The sequence below is a fragment of the Cryptomeria japonica genome, unplaced genomic scaffold (genome assembly GCF_030272615.1).
Source record: "Cryptomeria japonica unplaced genomic scaffold, Sugi_1.0 HiC_scaffold_347, whole genome shotgun sequence".
NCBI lineage: Eukaryota > Viridiplantae > Streptophyta > Pinopsida > Cupressales > Cupressaceae > Cryptomeria > Cryptomeria japonica.
Genome location: NW_026729169.1, coordinates 112,501 through 132,500, shown reverse-complemented (window position 1 = coordinate 132,500; position 20,000 = coordinate 112,501). Strand labels below are relative to the sequence as shown.

The following is a 20,000-nucleotide window of genomic DNA, read 5'->3' as shown; positions in this document are numbered from 1 at the left end:
CTTTTCTGGAAATTGGTGAAGGCAGCGCATCAAAGGTGCGCACCTCGGTGTGCTCCGAGGTGCGAACCCGAGAGTGCTCCGAGGTGCCCACGAAGTCGAAAGTCGGGTTAATTGCATTGTTTTCCCCGGGTGCGCTCCGAGGTGCGCAACATCGGTGCGCACCAAGGAGGGCTCCGAAGTGTGCTCCAAGGTGCGCACGATTCGGAGCTCGGTTTGCCCGGGGTGCGCACACCTTGGCTGGGTTGCGCACCCTTTGTGCGCTCCAAGGTGCGCACGAAGTCGGAGCTCGGTTTGCCCCGGGTGCGCACCTTCGCCAGGGTGCGCACCTTGATGCGCACGCCTTGGCTGGGCTGCGCACCTTGGTGGGCGCCATGGTGCGCACCTTTCGTGCGCTCCAAGGTGCGCACGAAGTCGGAGCTCGGTTTGCCCCGGGTGCGCACCTTGGTGGGCGCCATGGTGCACTCCGAGGTGCCCAAGATTGGTGCGCACCAAGGAGCGCTCCGAAGTGCGCTCCAAGGTGCGCAGGTGCGCGCGAAGTCGAAAGTTGGGTTAATTGTCCGGTTTGCCTCGGGTGCGCACCTTGCGTGCACCTTCGCCAGGGTGGGCGCCTTGGTGCGCACACCTTGGCTGGGCTGCGCACCCGGGCGCGCACACCTTGGCACCCGCGTTTCCTTCATTTTAAATTTTTTTTTTTTACAATCTCTCAAGTGGGAAATTCTATAATCTCAACTTTTTTTGCCTTTTCAGGAAACTTTTGAATGGAGCGCATCATTGGTGCGCTCCGAAGTGTGCTCCAAGGTGCGCACCTCTGGTGTGCTCCAAAGCTCTCTCCAGCTGCGTGCACCTGCCCCGGCCGCGCACCCGGCCCCGCCCAGCTTCGCTCACCTGTCCCGGGCGTCTGGTGCGGAACCTTAGAGTAAGAAACATCACCGTGCACCTTGGCCAACGTGCGCGACTCGACCGAGCGCGCACTGGCCGAGGTGCACACCGATTTCACCTGGGTGCGCGCGCAGCACCTCGGGCGCACCGGGGTGCGCGCACAACGCCCGGGTTGCACCGTGGCCTGTGTGCTCGGGGCGCCTCGGGTGCGCGCTCGGTGTCGCCCCCGCGCGCGCGGTAGTGCGGGCAGCGCACCCCGGCCCGGCCCGGCCCCGACGAGAACGCAAACGGGCAAAAGGTTTATTCAAATAGCATTGCGACGCCCGGCGAAAAACTAAAAAAGGGTGCAACACCGGGACTTCCCGGGAGGTCACCCATCCCAGTACTACTCCGGCCCAAGCGCGCTTAACTGCGGAGTTCTGATGGGATCCGGTGCACTAACGCTGGTATGATCGCACCCGTTATGAGCTTGTCGCAGTGTGTACTTAGCAAACCGCGACCCACGTGCGAATCCACCCCGGCCACCCACCCCCGTCGAGGTGCACACCCTCCCTCGCGAAGTGCGCCCCGTTCGCCAAGTGTGAGCCCTGCCCGGGTGCGCGCACCTTGCTAGGGCGTCGGGTGTGCACCCGGCCCGGCCTACGTGCGTGCACCTGGACGGGGCGTCGTGTGCGTGCAGTGTCCCGTCTGCAACGCGGTGCCCACACACCACCTCGGGCGCAACGACCTGCGCTCACATGTGGGCCGAGTGCACCTTGGTGCATGTTCGGGGCGCCTCGGGTGCACGCTCGATCTTGCCCCGGTGCACCAAGGCGCTCGGTTTGCCCCGGGTGCGCACTTGGTGCAAGGTGGGCACCCAAAATAGGGATCAAGCACCAAAACACAAGTTTCGGGATGCAAAATGGGACCCAAGGACCACAAATGCGTTCCAAGACCCATGATGGGTCCACGAGAACAAAAATGTGTTCCGAGACTTAATAAACAAATATTGGGTTTTAGGAGAAGAAACATGCTCTGATGCCCAAAACGAGAATCGACCCCGAAAAGGCCACAGGCCAAAAGTGGGATGCGAGACAAAAAAAAATGGGACCCGAGGACCAAAATTGGGTTCCCAGGTCGAAGACAGGGCAACCGGACAAGAAACGACCTCTAAGGCTCGAAATGAGTCCCGACGACTAAAACTTGACAAGAAGCACCCATCAGGCACCCAACTCGACACCCATGGGATGCCGACCCACCCGGGCTTCCACCTAGCACACCTTGGCACCCACCCACCCTCGCACCCAACCTCGCACCCAACTTAGCACCTTTGAACCCACATTGGCACTCACCCTGACCCTGGCACCTTGGAACCCACATTGGCACTCACCTTGACCCTGGCACCCACCTTTGCACTCACCTTGGGACCCACCCTGGCTCCCACCTCGGCACCCACCCAGACACCCACCTTGGTTCCTTGGCACCCACCTTGGATCCTTGGCACCCACCCCGACACCCACCTTGGCACGCAACTTGGCTACTTGCCACCCACCTTGGCTCCTTGACGCCCACCCCGACAACCACCCCGTGACCTACCCTGGCTAGGGTTGGTGCACACCCACCCTGGTGCCCACCTTGGCACCCACCCCATGACCCACCTTGGCACGCACCTTAGTACCCACCCCGTTACCCACCCTAGGACCCACCCCGTGACCCACCTTGGCCAGGGTGGGTGCCTTGGTGCGCACAACTTGCCTGGGCTGCACACCAGGGCGGGCTCAAGATGGCACCCGCGTTCCGTTTTTTTCACTATCTTTCAAAACGGAAATTTTAAAATCTCGTTTTTTTTTTTTTTTTTGCCTTTTCTGGAAATTAGTGAAGGCAGCGCATCAAAGGTGCGCAATGCTGGTGCGAACCCGGGAGCGCTCCGATGTGTGCTCCAAGGTGCGGCGTGCACGAAGTCCGAGCCCGGCTTGCCCCGGGTGCGCACCTCGCGTGCACCTTCGCCGGGGTGAGCACCTTGGCTGGGTTGCGCGCCCTGGTGCGCACCAAGGAGCGCTCTGAAGTGTGCTCCAAGGTGCGGCGTGCACGAAGTCGGAGCTCGGTTTGCCCCGGGTGTGCACCTCGGGTGCGCACCTCGCGTGCACCTTCGCTGCGGTGGGCACCTTGGCTGGGTTGCGCGCCTTGGTGGGCACCATGCAGTGCACGAAGTCGGAGCCCGGTTTGCCCCGGGCGCGCACCTCCGCCAGGGTGGGCACCTTGGTGCGCACAACTTGCCTGGGCTGCGCACCAGGAAGGGCTCAAGATGGCACCCGCGTTCCGTTTTTTTCACTATCTTTCAGAACGGAAATTTTAAAATATCGTTTTTTTTTGCCTTTTCTGGAAATTAGTGAAGGCAGCGCATCAAAGGTGCGCAACGCTGGTGCGAACCTGGGAGCGCTCCGATGTGTGCTCCAAGGTGCGGCGTGCACGAAGTCGGAGCCCGGTTTGCCCCGGGTGCGCCCTGGTGGGCACCATGGTGCGCACCAAGGAGCGCTCCGAAGTGTGCTCCAAGGTGCGGCCTGCACGAAGTCGGAGCCCGGTTTGCCCCGGGTGTGCACCGCGGGTGGGCACCTTGGTGCGCATGCCTTGCCTGGGCTGCGCACCAGGGCGGGCTCAAGATGGCACCCGCGTTCCGTTTTTTTCACTATCTTTCAAAACGGAAATTTTAAAATCTCATTTTTTTTTGCCTTTTCTGGAAATTAGTGAAGGCAGCGCATCAAAGGTGCGCACCTCGCTGCCCACCACGGTGCGCAACGCCGGTGGGCACCCGGGAGTGCTTCGAAGTGTGCTCCAAGGTGCTGCGTGCACGTTGTCGGAGCCCGGTTTGCCCCGGGTGCGCACCTCGCGTGCACCTTCGTCGGGGTGGGCACCTTGGCTGGGTTTGCCCCGGCTGCGCTCCGAAGCGGGGTTATTGGAGCGCCGCCTCTTTTTTTGTCGGAGCGTTTGGTGGGGTTTCTCGCATTGGCTCTTCCCAGGCCCGGTTGCCACCCTGGCGCGCACGAAGTCGGAAGTAGGGTTAATTGCCCGGGTGCGCACCTTTGCCAGGGTGGGCACCTTACCTGGGCTGTGCACCCGGGCGGGCTCAAGATGGCACCCGCGTTCCGTTTTTTTCACTATCTTTCAAAACGGAAATTTTAAAATCTCCTCTTTTTTTTGCCTTTTCTGGAAATTAGTGAAGGCAGCGCATCAAAGGTGCGCACCTCGCTGCCCACCTTGGTGTGCTCTGAGGTGCGCACCCGGGAGCGCTACGAAGTGTGCTCCAAGGTGCGGCGTGCACGTTGTCGGAGCCCGGTTTGCCCCGGGTGCGCACCTCGCCTGCACCTTGGCCGGGGTGGGCACCCTGGCTGGGTTTGCCCAGGGTGCGCTCCGAAGCGGGGTTACTGGAGCGCCCCCTCTTTTTTTGTCAGAGCGTTTGGTGGGGTTTCTCGCATTGGCTCTTCCCAGGCCCGGTTGTTGGGTGCGCTCCCACCCTGGCGCGCGCGAAGTTGGAAGTTGGGTTAATTGCCCGGGCGCGCACCTTCGCCAGGGTGGGCACCTTGGTGCGCACACCTTGGCTGGGCTGCGCACCAGGGCGGGCTCAAGATGGCACCAGCATTCCCTTTTTCTCACTATCTTTCAAAACGGAAATTTTAAAATCTCGTTTTCTTTTGCCTTTTATGGAAATTAGTGAAGGCATCGCATCAAAGGTGCGCACCTCGCTGCCCACCTTGGTGTGCTCCGAGGTGCCCACCACGGTGCGCTCCGAGGTGCCCACCACGGTGCGCAACGCCGGTGCGAACCCGGGAGCGCCCCGATGTGTGCTCCAAGGTGCGGCGTGCACGAAGCCGGACCCCGGTTTGCCCCGGGTGCGCACCTCGCGTGCACCTTGGTGCGCACACCTTGGCTGGGTTGCGCGGCCTGGTGGGCACCATGGTGCGCACCAAGGAGCGCTCCGAAGTGTGCTCCAAGGTGCGGCGTGCACGAAGTCCTAGCCCGGTTTGCCCCGGGTGCGCACCTTCGCCGCGGTGGGCACCATGGCGTGCACGAAGTCGGAGCCCGGTTTGCCCCGGGTGCGCACCTCGCGTGCACCTTCGCCGGGGTGGGCACCTCGGCTGGGTTGCGCGCCCTGGTGCGCACCAAGGAGCGCTCCGAAGTGTGCTCCAAGGTGCGGCGTGCACGAAGTCGGAGCCCGGTTTGCCCCGGGTGCGCACCTTCGCCGCGGTGGGCACCCTGGTGCGCACCATGGCGTGCACGAAGTCGGAGCCCGGTTTGCCCCGGGTGCGCACCTCGCGTGCACCTTCGGCGGGGTTGCGCGCCCTGGTGCGCACCAAGGAGCGCTCCGAAGTGTGCTCCAAGGTGCGGCGTGCACGAAGTCGGAGCCCGGTTTGCCCCGGGTGCGCACCTCGCGTGCACCTTCGGCGGGGTTGCGCGCCCTGGTGGGCACCATGGTGCGCACCAAGGAGCGCTCCGAAGTGTGCTCCAAGGTGCGGCGTGCACGAAGTCGGAGCCCGGTTTGCCCCGGGTGCGCACCTCGCGTGCACCTTCGCCGCGGTGGGCACCATGGCGTGCACGAAGTCGGAGCCCGGTTTGCCCCGGGTGCGCACCTCGCGTGCACCTTCGCCGGGGTGGGCACCTCGGCTGGGTTGCGCGCCCTGGTGCGCACCAAGGAGCGCTCCGAAGTGTGCTCCAAGGTGCGGCGTGCACGAAGTCGGAGCCCGGTTTGCCCCGGGTGCGCACCTCGCGTGCACCTTCGCCGCGGTGGGCACCATGGCGTGCACGAAGTCGGAGCCCGGTTTGCCTCGGGTGCGCACCCCGCGTGCACCTTCGCCGGGGTGGGCACCTCGGCTGGGTTGCGCGCCCTGGTGCGCACCAAGGAGCGCTCCGAAGTGTGCTCCAAGGTGCGGCGTGCACGAAGTCGGAGCCCGGTTTGCCCCGGGTGCGCACCTCGCGTGCACCTTCGCCGCGGTGGGCACCTTGGCTGGGTTGGGCACCATTGAGCGCTCCGAAGTGTGCTCCAAGGTGCGCACCATGGCCCTCCAAGGTGCGCAGCATGGCGTGCACGAAGTCGGAGCCCGGTTTGCCCCGGGTGCGCACCTCGCGTGCACCTTCGCCAGGGTGGGCACCTCGGTGCGCACACCTTCTCAATGTTTTCTTGCCTTTTCTGGAAATTGGTGAAGGCAGCGCATCAAAGGTGCGCACCTCGGTGTGCTCCGAGGTGCGAACCCGAGAGCGCTCCGAGGTGCCCACGAAGTCGAAAGTCGGGTTAATTGCATTGTTTTCCCCGGGTGCGCTCCGAGGTGCGCAACATCGGTGCGCACCAAGGAGGGCTCCGAAGTGTGCTCCAAGGTGCGCACGATTCGGAGCTCGGTTTGCCCGGGGTGCGCACACCTTGGCTGGGTTGCGCACCCTTTGTGCGCTCCAAGGTGCGCACGAAGTCGGAGCTCGGTTTGCCCCGGGTGCGCACCTTCGCCAGGGTGCGCACCTTGATGCGCACGCCTTGGCTGGGCTGCGCACCTTGGTGGGCGCCATGGTGCGCACCTTTCGTGCGCTCCAAGGTGCGCACGAAGTCGGAGCTCGGTTTGCCCCGGGTGCGCACCTTGGTGGGCGCCATGGTGCACTCCGAGGTGCCCAAGATTGGTGCGCAACAAGGAGCGCTCCGAAGTGCGCTCCAAGGTGCGCAGGTGCGCGCGAAGTCGAAAGTTGGGTTAATTGTCCGGTTTGCCTCGGGTGCGCACCTTGCGTGCACCTTCGCCAGGGTGGGCGCCTTGGTGCGCACACCTTGGCTGGGCTGCGCACCCGGGCGCGCACACCTTGGCACCCGCGTTTCCTTCATTTTAAATTTTTTTTTTTTACAATCTCTCAAGTGGGAAATTCTATAATCTCAACTTTTTTTGCCTTTTCAGGAAACTTTTGAATGGAGCGCATCATTGGTGCGCTCCGAAGTGTGCTCCAAGGTGCGCACCTCTGGTGTGCTCCAAAGCTCTCTCCAGCTGCGTGCACCTGCCCCGGCCGCGCACCCGGCCCCGCCCAGCTTCGCTCACCTGTCCCGGGCGTCTGGTGCGGAACCTTAGAGTAAGAAACATCACCGTGCACCTTGGCCAACGTGCGCGACTCGACCGAGCGCGCACTGGCCGAGGTGCACACCGATTTCACCTGGGTGCGCGCGCAGCACCTCGGGCGCACCGGGGTGCGCGCACAACGCCCGGGTTGCACCGTGGCCTGTGTGCTCGGGGCGCCTCGGGTGCGCGCTCGGTGTCGCCCCCCGCGCGCGCGGTAGTGCGGGCAGCGCACCCCGGCCCGGCCCGGCCCCGACGAGAACGCAAACGGGCAAAAGGTTTATTCAAATAGCATTGCGACGCCCGGCGAAAAACTAAGAAAGGGTGCAACACCGGGACTTCCCGGGAGGTCACCCATCCTAGTACTACTCCGGCCCAAGCGCGCTTAACTGCGGAGTTCTGATGGGATCCGGTGCACTAACGCTGGTATGATCGCACCCGTTATGAGCTTGTCGCAGTGTGTACTTAGCAAACCGCGACCCACGTGCGAATCCACCCCGGCCACCCACCCCCGTCGAGGTGCACACCCTCCCTCGCGAAGTGCGCCCCGTTCGCCAAGTGTGAGCCCTGCCCGGGTGCGCGCACCTTGCTAGGGCGTCGGGTGTGCACCCGGCCCGGCCTACGTGCGTGCACCTGGACGGGGCGTCGTGTGCGTGCAGTGTCCCGTCTGCAACGCGGTGCCCACACACCACCTCGGGCGCAACGACCTGCGCTCACATGTGGGCCGAGTGCACCTTGGTGCATGTTCGGGGCGCCTCGGGTGCACGCTCGATCTTGCCCCGGTGCACCAAGGCGCTCGGTTTGCCCCGGGTGCGCACTTGGTGCAAGGTGGGCACCCAAAATAGGGATCAAGCACCAAAACACAAGTTTCGGGATGCAAAATGGGACCCAAGGACCACAAATGCGTTCCAAGACCCATGATGGGTCCACGAGAACAAAAATGTGTTCCGAGACTTAATAAACAAATATTGGGTTTTAGGAGAAGAAACATGCTCTGATGCCCAAAACGAGAATCGACCCCGAAAAGGCCACAGGCCAAAAGTGGGATGCGAGACAAAAAAAAATGGGACCCGAGGACCAAAATTGGGTTCCCAGGTCGAAGACAGGGCAACCGGACAAGAAACGACCTCTAAGGCTCGAAATGAGTCCCGACGACTAAAACTTGACAAGAAGCACCCATCAGGCACCCAACTCGACACCCATGGGATGCCGACCCACCCGGGCTTCCACCTAGCACACCTTGGCACCCACCCACCCTCGCACCCAACCTCGCACCCAACTTAGCACCTTTGAACCCACATTGGCACTCACCCTGACCCTGGCACCTTGGAACCCACATTGGCACTCACCTTGACCCTGGCACCCACCTTTGCACTCACCTTGGGACCCACCCTGGCTCCCACCTCGGCACCCACCCAGACACCCACCTTGGTTCCTTGGCACCCACCTTGGATCCTTGGCACCCACCCCGACACCCACCTTGGCACGCAACTTGGCTACTTGCCACCCACCTTGGCTCCTTGACGCCCACCCCGACAACCACCCCGTGACCTACCCTGGCTAGGGTTGGTGCACACCCACCCTGGTGCCCACCTTGGCACCCACCCCATGACCCACCTTGGCACGCACCTTAGTACCCACCCTGTTACCCACCCTAGGACCCACCCCGTGACCCACCTTGGCCAGGGTGGGTGCACCCACCCTGGTGCCCACCTTGGCACCCACCCATCCTAGCACCCAGCCTGTGACCGGGCTTGGAACCCAACCTTGCACCCGTCTTGGCCAGTGTGGGTGCGCACCCATCCTGGCACCCACGTTGTGACACACCCTTTAACCCACGCACCCTAGCAGCCACGTTGGCACCCACCTTGGAACACAACCTAGCAACTTGGCACCCACCCCGTGACCCACCTTGGCATCCACCATAGCAGTCGCCCACTTGGCACCCACCTTGGAACCCAAGTTGGCACCCACCTCGGCACCCACCTTGACACTTGTGGACCCACCTTGCCACTCACCCTAGCATCGACCCATCCTAGCACCCACCCTGGCACCTTTGCACCCTAGCACTCACCCATCCTAGCACCTAACCTGTGACCCACCTTGACACTCACCCTCGCACCCACCTTGGAACCCAACCTAGCACCCACCCACCCTGACACCAACCCTAGCACCTACCCACCCTTGCACCCACCCTGTGACCCATCTTGGCACCCACCCATCCTACCACTCAACCTATCACCCACCTTCTCACCCACCTTGGCATCCACCTTAGCACCCACCCACACTGGCACCTTGGCACCCACCTCGGGCAAGGTGGGTGCACACCCACCCTGACACCCAATTTAGAACCAACCGAGCATGTTACCCACCTTGGCACCCACATTGCAGCCCACCCTAGTACCCACCCTATGACCCACATTGGCATCCACACCCTAGCACCCAGGCACCTCGACACCCGCCTTGACACGCACCCTAGCACTAAACCTGTGACCCACCTTGGAACTCACCCTAGAACCCACCCACCCTGTGAACCACCTTGGCATCCACCTTAGCACCCACCCACCTTGGCACCCACTCTAGCACTCACCCATCCTAACACCCAACTTGTTACCCACCTTGGCACCCGCCCTCGCGTCCACCTTGAAACCCACCCTAGCACCCACCCACGCAGGAGCCCACCTTGGCACCCAACCTAACACCCACGCATCCTGGCACCCAACTTGTGACCCACCTTGGAACCCACCCTAGTACCCACCTTTGAACCCACTATATCACCAACCCACCTTGGCACCCACCCTATGACCCTCTTTGGAATCCACCCTAGCACGCACCCACCCTGGCACCCACCATGGAGCGCACCCTAGCACCCACCCACCTCGGCACGCACCTCAACACCCACCTTGGTGTGCGCACTGCGCCAACCTCTCAAAGACCCTATGTGGTGCGCTCCAAAGTGTACACCTTTGGTGCGCTCCAAGGTGCGCACCTTTGGTGCACACCGAGGTGCACACCAAAGTGTGCACCGAGGTGAGCACCAAAGTGCACTCCAAGGTGCACACCAAGGCGTGCACCTTTGGTGCGGTCAATGCAAACGAATTCGGAAGTTGGGGTCGATGTCCTAATCGCTGCTGCAGACTACACGTATGAGAATCGGACAAATAGCTTTATATAGGGGAGGTGTTGCGTTTGATGGGTCGACTCCCCTGGTTGTGTGCACTGCACCAACTTCAAAGACCCTGTCTTGTTTAAGAAGTCAAAAGTTGGGGTGGATGTCCTAATCATTGCTGCAGTCTACGCATGTATGAGAATCAGACAAATAGCTTATATAGGGGAGGTGTTGCATTCGGTGGGTTGACTCCCCTGGTTGTGCGCACTGCGCCAACCTCAAAGACCCCGCATAGCAGAAGAAGTCGGAAGTCGGATTTTGGTGAGCACCAAGGCGTGCACCTTTGGTGCGGTCAACGCAGACGAATTCAGAAGTTGGGGTGGATGTCCTAATCGTTGTTGCAGGCTACACATGTATGAGAATCAGACAAATAGCTTATATAGGGGAGGTGTTGGGTTTGATGGGTCAACTCCCTTGGTTGTGCGCATTACGCCAACCTCAAAGACCTTGTTTTCGTTAAGAAGTCAAAAGTTGGGGTCAATGTCCTAATGGCTCCTGTAGGCTACACATGTATGAGAATCGGACAAATAGCTTATATAGGGGAGGTGTTGGGTTTGATGGGTCGACTCCCCTGGTTGTGCGCATTACGTCAACCTCAAAGACCTTGTTTTCGTTAAGAAGTCAAAAGTTGGGGTCGATGTCCTAATTGCTCCTGTAGACTACACATGTATGAGAATCAGACAAATAGCTTATATAGGGGAGGTGTTGGGTTTGATGGGTTGACTCCCCTAGTTGTTCGCATTACACCAACCTCAAAGACCTTGTTTTCGTTTAGAAGCCGAAAGTTGGGGTCGATGTCCTAATTGCTCCTGCAGGCTACGCATGTATGAGAATCAGACAAATAGCTTATATAGGGGAGGTGTTGGGTTTGATGGGTCGACTCCCCTGGTTGTGCGCATTGCGCCAACCTCAAAGACCCTGCATTGCGGATGAAGTCGAAAGTCAGAGTTTGGTGTGCTACAAGGTGTGGTCGAAGGTGCTCACCTAGGTGTGCACCTTTGGAGCGCAGGAAAAGTGCCCTCCAAAAGTGCGCACCTTTGGAGTGCACAAAAGTGCCCTCCAAAAGTGCGCACCTTTGGAGCGCACAAAAGTGCCCTCCAAAAAGTGCCCTCCAAAAGTGCGCACCTTTGGAGCGCACAAAAGTGCCCTCCAAAAAGTGCCCTCCAAAAGTGCGCACCTTTGGAGTGCAGAAAAGTGCCCTCCAAAAAGTGCCCTCCAAAAGTGTGCACCTTTGGAGTGCACAAAAGTGCCCTCCAAAAGTGCGCACCTTTGGAGCGCAGAAAAGTGCCCTCCAAAAAGTGCCCTCCAAAAGTGCGCACCTTTGGAGCGCAGAAAAGTGCCCTCCAAAAAGTGCCCTCCAAAAGTGCGCACCTTTGGAGCGCAGAAAAGTGCCCTCCAAAAAGTGCCCTCCAAAAGTGCGCACCTTTGGAGCGCACAAAAGTGCCCTCCAAAAAGTGCCCTCCAAAAGTGCGCACCTTTGGAGCGCACAAAAGTGCCCTCCAAAAGTGCGCACCTTTGGAGCGCACAAAAGTGCCCTCCAAAAGTGCGCACTTTTGGTGCGCACCAAGGCGCTGGTTCGGTCGTTGCAGGCGAGTTCGGAAGTTGGGGTCGATGTCCTGAGCGGAGGTGCAAACTACACAGGTGTCGGAATCGGACAAATAGCTTATATAGGGGAGGTGTATGCTTCGATGGGTCGACTCCCCAGGTTGAGCGCACCGCGCCAACCTCAAAGACCCTACGGTATGGATGAAGTCGGAAGTTGGGTCCGATGACCGATTCGATTAGTAGGTATGCTCATGAGGTCGGAATTTGGGTCCGATGACCTGCCATGTGCAGGAAGGCGAATGTTGGCACTGTGCGTTGCAAGGTGCACACCAAGGTGCTGGTGCGGTCTTTTTAGTCGAGTTCGGAAGTTGGGGTCGATGTCCTGATCGGAGGTGCAAGCTACACAGGTGTGGGAATCGGACAAATAGCTTATATAGGGGAGGTGTATGCTTCGTTGGGTCGACTCCCCGGGTTGAGCGCACCGCGCCAACCTCAAAGACCCTACGGTATGGATGAAGTCGGAAGTTGGGTCCGATGACCGATTCGATATGTAGGCATACTCGCGAGGTCGGAATTTGGGTCCGATGACCTGCCATGTGCAGGAAGGCGAATGTTGGCACTGTGCGTTGCAAGGTGCGCACCAAGGCGCTGGTTCGGTCGTTGCAGGCGAGTTCGGAAGTTGGGGTCGATGTCCTGATCGGAGGTGCAAACTACACAGGTGTGGGAATCGGACAAATAGCTTATATAGGGGAGGTGTATGCTTCGTTGGGTCGACTCCCCGGGTTGAGCGCACCGCGCCAACCTCAAAGACCCTACGGTATGGATGAAGTCGGAAGTTGTGTCCGATGACCGATTCGATATGTAGGCATACTCGCGAGGTCGGAATTTGGGTCCGATGACCTGCCATGTGCAGGAAGGCGAATGTTGGGACTGTGCGTCGCAAGGTGCGCACCAAGGCGCTGGTGCCGTCGTTGCAGTCGAGTTCGGAAGTTGGGGTCGATGTCCTGGTCAGAGGTGCAAACTACACAGGTGTGGGAATCGGACAAATAGCTTATATAGGGGAGGTGTATGCTTCGATGGGTCGACTCCCCGGGTTGAGCGCACCGCGCCAACCTCAAAGACCCTACAGTATGGATGAAGTCGGAAGTTGGGTCCGATGACCGATTCGATACGTAGGCATATTGGCGAGGTCTGAATTTGTGTCCGATGACCTGCCATGCGCAGGAAGGCGGAATTTGGGTCCGATGACCGAGTTGATGGCGTGCCATGCGCAGAAAGGCGGAATTTGGGTCCGATGACCGAGTTGATGTTGATGGCCCGCCATGCACAGGAAGGCGGAATTTGGGTCCGATGACCGATTTGAAGGCGTGCCATGCGCAGAAAGGCGGAGTTTGGGTCCGATGACCGAGTTGATATTGATGGCCCGCCATGCGCAGGAAGGCGGAATTTGGGTCCGATGACCTGACATACGCATGGAGTCCGACTCGGGGGCCGATGTTCGATTCGATGACTTGCATTGTGGGTAAAGTCGGAAGTTGTGGTCTTTGACCCGATTCGATGACCAGACTTCGGCTGCTTGAGAATCGGACAAATAACTTATATAGGGGAGGTAGTGTTCTCGAGCATCCTCCCCCCGTGCCCGTTTATGTCGATTGATGCTGGTGCTCGACTGGTTGGAGCGCTCGGATGCAAAAATCTTGCACCAGGATTTATCGATTGTGATGGACACGGCAAGTCTCCTGATTGCTATGCAGGAGCTCATCGTGAATCTCTATGCGGCCTTGGTATGGACTCGACCTGCGGAATGGTTCGGCAATGGTAGTCGCTCCAACACGTCCTTGCAATGGCCACAGAGGTGATTCGACTAGAGCTCCAGTCTAGCTTTTGGGTTGCTTGGCGGACTGGTATAGCCGCGATCGAGTTCCGGCCATGAACGTTTTAGATAGCTCTTGGGCTTTCTGGGACGGAAGTCGGAAGTTTGGGCTGTTGTCCGATTTGATGACCATTCTTCGGATGTGTGAGAATCGGACAAATAACTTATATAGGGGACTGTGTTGTCTCACGCAGCCCCCTCCGTGCCCCTCTATCTCGACCGATGTTGGTGCTTGAAAGGGTTGGGATCGCTCGGATTTATAAACGTGCACCACCATTTGTCGAGTGTGAGGGACGCGGCAGGTCTCCTAAATGCTATACGGGCGCTCTCTGAGAATCTCTATCCGGCCTCGACACAGACTAGTCTTGCTGAATGGTTTGGCACTGGTAGTCGATCCAACACGTCGTTGTTGTGGCCGCCTAGGCGATTCGATTCGAGCCCCCGTCTAGCTTTTGGGTTGCTTGGCGGATTTTGCCCTATCCGCAAGTGAGCTCGGTCCCTAAACGTTCGAGAAACCCGATTGCTATGCGCCGACTCTCTTTCTTGCGAGCCTCCATCTAGCTTTTGGGTCTCTACGGAACGGAAGTCGGAATCTGGGACCGTTGTTTGATTCGACGAGGCAGACTACGGTTGTGCGAGAATCGGACAAATAACTTATATAGGGGAGGTGTTGACTGGAGCATTCTCCCCCGTGCCCCTCTAACTCGACCAATGCTGGCGCTCGAACGGTGGTAGCGCTCGGATTTTCGTTGAGCGCCAGCATTGGTCGATTTAGAGGGGCATGCGAGATTCCCGAATGCTATGCGAGGGCTCTAACGGAAATGTCTATTGGTTTCGGTATGGATGCAATTGCGAGTGGTTCGGCAAAGGTAGTCGTTCCGATGCGTCCATGTCGTGGCCAAATCGATAATTCGATTTGAGCCCTCGTATAGCATTTGGGTCTCTCGATGTGATTCCGCATTCCAGTCCCTTTGGGCACTGCTTGAGCCGCATCCCAGGGGGTTCCCTTCCCAATAATCTGCCTCGCAACCCGATTGCTATGCGGTGAGGCTCCTCGGCCGCCTCGGAACTATCTGTGTATCAGACGCATCGCGGGATAAGGGGTTGGCAACGGTAGTCGCCCCAAGCGCGTCCGATGCTTGGACCATTCCGAGGCGGCCCTGAAGCCTCTTCCGTCTAGCCGTTGGGTCCTTCTCGCCGCATCCCTTGCCTCGCACACCCGATTGCTATGCGGTGAGGCTCCTCGGCCGCCTTGGAACTATCTGTGTATCAGACGCATCGCGGGATAAGGGGTTGTCACTGGTAGTCGCCCCAAGCGCGTCCGATGCTTGGACCATTCCGAGGCGGCCCTGAAGCCTCTTCCGTCTAGCCGTTGGGTCCTTCTCGCCGCATCCCTCGACTCGCACCCCGATTGCTATGCGGTGAGGCTCCTCGGCCGCCTTGGAACTATCTGTGTATCGGACGCGTCGCGGGATAAGGGGTTGTCACTGGTAGTCGCCCCAAGCGCGTCCGATGCTTGGACCATTCCGAGGCGGCCCTGAAGCCTCTTCCGTCTAGCCGTTGGGTCCTTCTCGCCGCATCCCTCGCCTCGCACCCCGATTGCTATGCGGTGAGGCTCCTCGGCCGCCTTGGAACTATCTGTGTATCGGACGCGTCGCGGGATAAGGGGTTGTCACTGGTAGTCGCCCCAAGCGCGTGCGATGCATGGACCATTCCCAGGCGGCCCTGAAGCCTCTTCCGTCTAGCCGTTGGGTCCTTCTCGCCGCATCCCTCGCCTCGCACCCCGATTGCTATGCGGTGAGGCTCCTCGGCCGCCTTGGAACTATCTGTGTATCGGACGCGTCGCGGGATAAGGGGTTGTCACTGGTAGTCGCCCCAAGCGCGTCCGATGCTTGGACCATTCCGAGGCGGCCCTGAAGCCTCTTCCGTCTAGCCGTTGGGTCCTTCTCGCCGCATCCCTCGCCTCGCACCCCGATTGCTATGCGGTGAGGCTCCTCGGCCGCCTTGGAACTATCTGTGTATCGGACGCGTCGCGGGATAAGGGGTTGTCACTGGTAGTCGCCCCAAGCGCGTCCGATGCTTGGACCATTCCGAGGCGGCCCTGAAGCCTCTTCCGTCTAGCCGTTGGGTCCTTCTCGCCGCATCCCTCGCCTCGCACCCCGATTGCTATGCGGTGAGGCTCCTCGGCCGCCTTGGAACTATCTGTGTATCGGACGCGTCGCGGGATAAGGGGTTGTCACTGGTAGTCGCCCCAAGCGCGTCCGATGCTTGGACCATTCCGAGGCGGCCCTGAAGCCTCTTCCGTCTAGCCGTTGGGTCCTTCTCGCCGCATCCCTCGCCTCGCACCCCGATTGCTATGCGGTGAGGCTCCTCGGCCGCCTTGGAACTATCTGTGTATCGGACGCATCGCGGGATAAGGGGTTGTCACTGGTAGTCGCCCCAAGCGCGTCCGATGCTTGGACCATTCCGAGGCGGCCCTGAAGCCTCTTCCGTCTAGCCGTTGGGTCCTTCTCGCCGCATCCCTCGCCTCGCACCCCGATTGCTATGCGGTGAGGCTCCTCGGCCGCCTTGGAACTATCTGTGTATCGGACGCGTCGCGGGATAAGGGGTTGTCACTGGTAGTCGCCCCAAGCGCGTCCGATGCTTGGACCATTCCGAGGCGGCCCTGAAGCCTCTTCCGTCTAGCCGTTGGGTCCTTCTCGCCGCATCCCTCGCCTCGCACCCCGATTGCTATGCGGTGAGGCTCCTCGGCCGCCTTGGAACTATCTGTGTATCGGACGCGTCGCGGGATAAGGGGTTGTCACTGGTAGTCGCCCCAAGCGCGTCCGATGCTTGGACCATTCCGAGGCGGACCTGAAGCCTCTTCCGTCTAGCCGTTGGGTCCTTCTCGCCGCATCCCTCGCCTCGCACCCCGATTGCTATGCGGTGAGGCTCCTCGGCCGCCTTGGAACTATCTGTGTATCGGACGCGTCGCGGGATAAGGGGTTGTCACTGGTAGTCGCCCCAAGCGCGTCCGATGCTTGGACCATTCCGAGGCGGCCCTGAAGCCTCTTCCGTCTAGCCGTTGGGTCCTTCTTGCCGCATCCCTCGCCTCGCACCCCGATTGCTATGCGGTGAGGCTCCTCGGCCGCCTTGGAACTATCTGTGTATCGGACGCGTCGCGGGATAAGGGGTTGTCACTGGTAGTCGCCCCAAGCGCGACCGATGCTTGGACCATTCCGAGGCGGCCCTGAAGCCTCTTCCGTCTAGCCGTTGGGTCCTTCTCGCCGCATCCCTCGCCTCGCACCCCGATTGCTATGCGGTGAGGCTCCTCGGCCGCCTTGGAACTATCTGTGTATCGGACGCATCGCGGGATAAGGGGTTGTCACTGGTAGTCGCCCCAAGCGCGTCCGATGCTTGGACCATTCCGAGGCGGCCCTGAAGCCTCTTCCGTCTAGCCGTTGGGTCCTTCTCGCCGCATCCCTCGCCTCGCCCCGATTGCTATGCGGTGAGGCTCCTCGGCCGCCTTGGAACTATCTGTGTATCGGACGCGTCGCGGGATAAGGGGTTGTCACTGGTAGTCGCCCCAAGCGCGTCCGATGCTTGGACCATTCCGAGGCGGACCTGAAGCCTCTTCCGTCTAGCCGTTGGGTCCTTCTCGCCGCATCCCTCGCCTCGCACCCCGATTGCTATGCGGTGAGGCTCCTCGGCCGCCTTGGAACTATCTGTGTATCGGACGCGTCGCGGGATAAGGGGTTGTCACTGGTAGTCGCCCCAAGCGCGTCCGATGCTTGGACCATTCTGAGGCGGCCCTGAAGCCTCTTCCGTCTAGCCGTTGGGTCCTTCTCGCCGCATCCCTCGCCTCGCACCCCGATTGCTATGCGGTGAGGCTCCTCGGCCGCCTTGGAACTATCTGTGTATCGGACGCGTCGCGGGATAAGGGGTTGTCACTGGTAGTCGCCCCAAGCGCGTCCGATGCTTGGACCATTCCGAGGCGGACCTGAAGCCTCTTCCCTCTAGCCGTTGGGGCTTTCTCGCCGCATCCCTCGCCTCGCACCCCGATTGCTATTCGGTGAGGCTCCTCGGCCGCCTTGGAACTATCTGTGTATCGGACGCATCGCGGGATAAGGGGTTGGCAGTGGTAGTCGCCCCAAGCGCGTCCGATGCTTGGACCATTCCGAGGCGGCCCTGCAGCCTCTTCCGTCTAGCCGTTGGGGCCATCTCGCTGCATCCCCCACCTCGCACCACGATTGCTATGCGGTGAGGCTCCTTGGCCGCCTCGGAACTATCTGTGTATCGGACGCATCGCGGGATAAGGGGTTGTCACTGGTAGTCGCCCCAAGCGCGTCCGATGCTTGGACTATTCCGAGGCGGCCCTGCAGCCTCTTCCGTCTAGCCGTTGGGGCCATCTCGCCGCATCCCCCAGCTCCTCGGCCGCCTCGGAACTATCTGTGTATCGGACGCATCGCGGGATAAGGGGTTGGCAGTGGTAGTCGCCCCAAGCGCGTTCGATGCTTGGACTATTCCGAGGCGGCCCCGCAGCCTCTTCCGTCTACCCTTTGGGGCCATCTCGCCGCATCCCTCGCCTCGCACCCCGATTGCTATGCGGTGAGGCTCCTCGGCCGCCTGGGAACTATCTTCGTATCGGATGCATCGCGGGATAAGGGGTTGTCACTGGTAGTCGCCCCAAGCGCGTCCGATGCTTGGACTATTCCGAGGCGGCCCTGTGGCCTCTTCCGTCTAGCCGTTGGGGCCATCTCGCCGCATCCCTCACCTCGCACCCCCATTGCTATGCGGTGAGGCTCCTCGGCCGCCTTGGAACTGTCTTCGTATCGGAAGCATCGCGGGATAAGGGGTTGTCACTGGTAGTCGCCCCAAGCGCGTCCGATGCTTGGACTATTCCGAGGCGGCCCTGCAGCCTCTTCCGTCTAGCCGTTGGGGCCATCTCGCCGCATCCCCCACCTCGCACCCGGATTGCTATGCGGTGAGGCTCCTCGGCCGCCTTGGAACTATCTTCGTATCGGACGCATCGCGGGATAAGGGGTTGTCACTGGTAGTCGCCCCAAGCGCGTCCGATGCTTGGACTATTCCGACGCGGCCCTGTGGCCTCTTCCGTCTAGCCGTTGGGGCCATCTCGCCGCATCCCCCACCTCGCACCCCGATTGCTATGCGGTGAGGCTCCTCGGCCGCCTTGGAACCATCTTCGTATCGGACGCATCGCGGGATGAGGGGTTGTCACTGGTAGTCGCCCCAAGCGCGTCCGATGCTTGGACCATTCCGAGGCGGCCCTGAAGCCTCTTCCGTCTAGCCGTTGGGGCCTTCCCGCCCCATCCCTCGCCTCGCACCCCCGATTGCTATGCGGTGAGGCTCCTCGGCCGCCTTGGAACCATCTGTGTATCGGACGCATCGCGGGATAAGGGGTTGGCACTGGTAGTCGCCCCAAGCGCGTCCGATGCTTGGAGCATTCCGAGGTGGCCCTGAAGCCTCTTCCGTCTAGCCGTTGGGGCCTTCCCGCCCCATCCCTCGCCTCGCACCCCGATTGATATGCGGTGAGGCTCCTCGGCCGCCTTGGAACTATCTGTGTATCGGACGCATCGCGGGATAAGGGGTTGGCACTGGTAGTCGTCCCAATCGCGTCCGATGCTTGGACCATTCCGAGGCGGCCCTGCAGCCTCTTCCGTTTAGCCGTCGGGGCCTTCCCGCCGCATCCCTCGCCTCGCATCCCGATTCCTATGCGGTGAGTCTTCTCGGCCGCCGCGGAACTATACCTGTTATTGCTACTGCATCCTTCGGCTGGTAACCTCCTCTGCCGCCTTGGAACGTTCTCTTTGTCGGACGCGTCGCGGGATAAGGGGTTGGCACTGGTAGTCGCCCCAAGCGCGCCCGATGCATAGACCGCTCCGAGTTGACCTTGCTTTCAGCCTCTCACATGCATAGACCTCTCTGAGTCGACCCTGCAGCCTCTCACGTTTAGCCTTTGGAATCTCGCCTCACAACATGATTGCTATCCTTGATGCATCCCTTGCCTCGAGCCCTGATTGCTTTCTTGGCTGCATCCCTCCTCTCCTCACAGCCCGGTTGTCATCACTGCTTCATCCGTCGCTTCATGCATTCTGGCTGCTGGGCCCTTCCCACCGCACACCTCGATTGCTATCTCTTCTGCATCACACACCCCGATTGCTATCTCTGCTACATCCCTCGGCTCTCACTTCTGCATCCTTCGCCTCCCACCTCGATTGCTATCAATGCTGCATCCGTAACCTCACACCCCGATTGCTATGCGGGGAGGCTCCTTGGCCGCCTTGGAAATTTCTGTGTGTCGGACGCACCGCGGGATAAGGGGTTGGCACTGGTAGTCGCCCCAAGTGCGCCCGATTCTTAGACCGCTTCGAGGTGACCTCGTAGCCTCTTTCGTCCAGGCTTCCTGCCTTCAACGCCCTTTTTACACCTCGATTGCTATGCGCGGGCTCGTTGGCGTCTATCACCTCTCTGCGAAGAG

At 60.5% G+C, this 20,000-nt stretch overlaps 2 non-coding genes across 2 annotated transcripts; both read right to left on the bottom strand.

Moving 5' to 3' along the window:
- Positions 1-1,220: 1,220 nt before the first annotated feature.
- Positions 1,221-1,339, bottom strand: LOC131870760 (5S ribosomal RNA). Its single transcript, XR_009369063.1, has one exon. It is a non-coding gene; the product is annotated as a 5S ribosomal RNA (ribosomal RNA).
- A 5,917-nt stretch (positions 1,340-7,256) lies between these two features.
- On the bottom strand, positions 7,257-7,375 carry LOC131870766 (5S ribosomal RNA). The gene has a single exon (XR_009369069.1). It is a non-coding gene; the product is annotated as a 5S ribosomal RNA (ribosomal RNA).
- Positions 7,376-20,000: the final 12,625 nt, after the last annotated feature.